We start from the raw sequence: 4,583 nt of genomic DNA, 5'->3' as shown, positions 1-4,583 counted from the left end.
GAATTATTTAGGACAAAGAAGCATATTTTAATTAATTGATTAAAGTAAAAGGGGATGAGAAATTAATTCACCTACGTAATATTGGGTCAATTCCCTTGCCCCCTAAACCAAAATATGTGGCCCAAAACACCCCAGCCCAATATCCACCAACCCGGCCCAATCATCTATACACTCAATCCCTAGAACTAAATAACCCCTCTTCTCTCTAACAGCCCTAACCAAACGATCCCTATCACTTCCGTCACTTCACTTCACCACTACCATGCCCATCGGACCGCTGCACAAACGCAGTCGCTGCCTCCACGGCCACCACGTCCCCTTTTTCCTCTGATTGACGTGGTGGCAGAACTGAAAAGAGCTAGCAATAAAGTCATTTCAACCCCTGTAGAAGAGGAATGCGATGAACCTCCGGTTTCAAGCTTGAATCTCCTTCGATTCAGTGGGTAATACAGAAATCGATCATATTATACCCCAACAGCTCTTCTTCTCTCAAATCGAAACTGAAAAGGTGAGATTTTTCACCCTTTTTCTTGATAGTATCCATCAAAATCTTTTCCCAGAACTTCCCATCAGAAAAGTGTCACCTTTTCCCCCTCTTTTGTTAAAGTTTGAATTCCGAATTTTTAGCTTCCTGGAGAAGCTGTTGAAACTCTCAGTTGCTAGCTATAAATAAAACCCTTAGTGAGCCATTTTAGACAGGTTGAACAACCAGAAAAATCCCTTTTATTTTTCACAAGCTTCCCCCTCATAAAATTCCTTTTGTTAAAAACTTGGATTCTGTGAAAAATCTTATTTTTTTACTCTAAGTTTTTTATTGTCGAAATCCGTTCTTTTAGTTCTCGACTGAGGAAGGACCACTTCAAGCGGATTCGGAGATTCGACAACTACAATAGCCTCAGTTCGCTGTCCCGGAGAAGGTCAGTAATCGACCTAAAATTTCTTCTCATTTCAGTTCTTAGATAAATATGTAGTTGCTTGGATGTTATCGTCGTTCATTTATTTTCTGTTTTAAGTGTATAATTAGAACCTGTAAATCTTGTTTCCTTCTTTAGTTTTCTGTTTAAAGGGTGTCAGAATCTGCTTCTCGTTATTTTGATGAAAGATCAGTAGGTAAAACTTAAAACAAAGGAATTACGACGTTTATGAAGGAAACTACTCATTTGCACAAGTTTGAACTAATCGAAACTCGCTGACGTTGGAGTAACGTTATTGCTTATAAATCTTTTACTTCATTTCTCAGAAAAGGTTATTGTTTTCCCTGCCTGCTCTACTCTTCGAAATTTGGAATTTTGAGTGTGTTGAGATGCACGAATATGTCGCCAGTTATATTTTTTAGACATGTTGTAAATAGCCTAGTCTTCAAGTTCTTTTAAAGAAATAGAATGGTCGAATAAATTATCAAGAGACTCTGTCTTTCCTCTACTAGCAGACATCGTGCTCGTTAGATATTAAAATGTGAATGTGTGTTTTGTTTCGTGACCATAGAAAACCATAATTTAGCATATTATTTTACCATGTTTGTAGTTGAGGTCATAGTTTAGTTAATGAGATAATAGATTATTGCAGGTCCATAACGAGAAGAATATTTTGTGTGTATCTGTCATCTCTTTTCTTTGCCATGTCCATGAGACCTTCTTAACTTAAGATGATTCTTGTTTATCGATTTTCTGAAGTTTTTCATAGTTAACTAAATATGCTTTATACGTTAGAAAGCTACATTTGTTCCGAAAAAGAAAGTTACTGTTTTCTGGTCAAAATGTTACTATTTTGATGGGAGAAAAAGGTTACTATTTTGATTAGAGAAAAGGATACTATTTTGATTAAAAAAAAAAAAACCTTACTGTTTTGATTAGGGAAAAGTTACTTGTCTTGAAAGTAAAACTTACCGATTCGTGAAAATTAAATTTGTCAAATCTGTGTTTGACTTCGTCGTTTGGCTAATTTCTCTGTTTGTGAGTTGCTCTCGTTATATGGCTAACTAAGTTAGTAATCATCTTCGTCCTCGTCTTACATTTCATTTTCGGGTTATCAAACTAAAAGGAAAACGTAGTGATGTTTCTTATTATTTATTCAGTTATGTTTGTTTGAACCTGCTTATCTTCTGTTTGTTATTAGAATGGTTGAGATGAGCTAACAACACTTTGGCAAAAATGGCAGTCTAACTTCTCAAACATACTAGCATCCTGTTGTCTTTTTTTAAACTCCATCCATTAATCTGGAGGGACTATTTTTATCATAATTCTAGCTGAAAACAGTACATAAAGATTTTGGCGCAAGTTGTGAGTTTCAAAAGCCAACTTGCTAACCCTTTAGGATGTAAACCTGCATCTAAACAAGTGTTTGTATGGATTCTGAAATGCTGCAATATTGAAATATAAATGAGGTCACGAAGTAGTAAGAATGTCAAGATTGGTTTTAAAATCTTCCTTGTGCTAGGTATGTGTTAATTGGTTCATGTTGAAATTTTGAGTAGATTTGTAGTGAATTTTTTCTTCTCGTTACTGCTTGTTTTAAAATCACTACTATAAGATTTTGGAAAGGTTTTTAACTTAGTAGCATATCTTTTTAGCTGAATCCTCACAAGTAGTGAGGGCGCGTTCTAGATTTACATTCTATGATTGCTTGTGCAGCACTTTTGAGCTTTATGTCTAAAAATTTTGCTTCCTATAATGTTCAAATGATCCAGTTTGAGAATTTATAATATGGAAAACAGAAATGCATTATAGGGCAGTAGGTTGTCTGCTATTTAAGTGTATAAGAACAGATCATGGAAAATTTGTTTGAAGCTTGGTCACTGTTTTGTTTTCTCGTGTATCTTTTTTTTTTTTTGACAAAGAATATCAAAGCATATAAACTGTTATGTATTACCTGAGTCTGAAAAGACTTATCCTGAATTAGTGTTACGCTGTGTCATAAGATAAAATGTGAGATTTTGTTATGAAAAAGTAAATAGTTTCTGTCAGACACCTTGTCTGTGATCTGAACCATCCTCTTTGGTTTGGTTCTATTCGAGTCGCTAGGATTGTTATTGTTAGTTTTATGGGAGGAACAACATGTTGGTAAATCTGGTTTTTCTTTTTTTAAAACAAATAGTCTTCTGTATGCTTAGTTTTTTTTTTATTTGTTAGCAAGCCCTTTTCGAGATAACAAGTTACAAGGATTCAAAATTTGTCGAGTTTGTTGAAGACTATTTATTTTTCTAATGTTTTTGGGAAGTTGGCTAATAACATGGGCTTGTAAAGTATATTAAAAATTACCATTGAGAGTTGTTAAGGCTACTAAGGCTGTTAAGAGTTTTGTTTGGTTAAGAATTTTTTCCAGAATATGATTAACTCTTTAACAACTTCCTTGAAGTTCAGACTTTAATTTCCTTGTTAGCATTCTGGTTGTATTTTTTCCTTGTGAACTACTATAACTAGATAATATTTGGTGTATCTTACCAAACCATAGAAAGATTTATGAGTTGTTCTTACTTGAGCATTTAAGTTTGTTTGCTGCATAACATTAGTGACAGGTATAATATTGTAGCTCCATGTTCCGAAAGTTAAAGGAAGCGCACAAGATTTGTTTAATTTATTTGAGGTTACTAATTGAATTCATCTTTTATTTAGAAGTATTTGTTTCCAAGTTCCAATGATTGTACGCTTCCTTCTAGATTATATGACGTTCAGTTAATTTTTTTTTTTGTTACTGATCATCGAGATTTGCACCTAATCCTTTTCTTTTCTTTCTTTTCACATGAACACCATGGGATTTTGTTGGAGTTGTGGCTCAACTCTAATTCTGCCCAGGTCATAGGAGCAGCCAGCAGCAGATTTATTTACTCGTGTCTAGTCGTCCCCTATTTTCGCGTCAAAAGAATCCAGCGTCTCCTTCCTTCCTCTCCTCAGATTTTTATCTTTTGTATCAATATATATGCTTTGACTAATGATGATACCAATTTGGTGTTGTATTTGTGCCTTTGCTGTTCTTGATGGGGTTCGTAAGAACCAATTTAGACACGATAGTTAGACACAGTCATTTTTCTCCCCCCTCTCTTTAGGTATTGAATTTGGTATTACTAATCGACATAGGTACACTTAAAGAGTGATGGCATTTGTTAAATGATTTTCGGCTACCACTTGACATTTTTTCAGGTTCGCGAAATATAGTTCAAATAAGAGGTAGAGATCCGAAAACTTTTTTTTTTGATAAACTGCTGCTAACAATAATTTTTAGATTTTATCTTGGCAAAACATGGGGCGGAAAGCATTAATTTTCAAGGGAAAAAAACGCAGGTTCCAAAGGATGGGAGAACTGCCTTCCAAAGAAGAAAAAAACTAAAACGGGTAAAAGGCTTATGAAATTTCAATTCCAAAGTAGGCCCAAACAATTTCAAAATAGGCTATTGGCCTAATTGATTTTCCAGAAATGCAAACATGCTTTCTTTTAAAGAACGGGCTCTGGCTCAATTAATTTTCATAAGCTCAACCATTTTCAGAATTTATTTCCTTTAGTACTAACATGAGTAGACCCAAGTTTACTGAAGTTTAATACAAGAACTCCTACTAGGGCTTGAGTATAGTGGCTCAAGTATTTTTGAG

The 4,583-nt window shown here is 34.5% G+C and overlaps 1 long non-coding RNA gene across 1 annotated transcript; it reads left to right on the top strand.

The window, feature by feature from the left end:
* The first annotated feature begins 209 nt into the window (after positions 1 to 209).
* LOC132631662 (uncharacterized) lies at positions 210 to 4,104 on the top strand. The gene is made up of 2 exons (XR_009578956.1): positions 210 to 508; positions 837 to 4,104. It is a non-coding gene; the product is annotated as an uncharacterized LOC132631662 (long non-coding RNA).
* Positions 4,105 to 4,583: the final 479 nt, after the last annotated feature.

Source organism: Lycium barbarum, chromosome 3 (assembly GCF_019175385.1).
Source record: "Lycium barbarum isolate Lr01 chromosome 3, ASM1917538v2, whole genome shotgun sequence".
Taxonomy (NCBI): domain Eukaryota; kingdom Viridiplantae; phylum Streptophyta; class Magnoliopsida; order Solanales; family Solanaceae; genus Lycium; species Lycium barbarum.
This window is presented reverse-complemented; position numbering and strand designations above follow the sequence as displayed.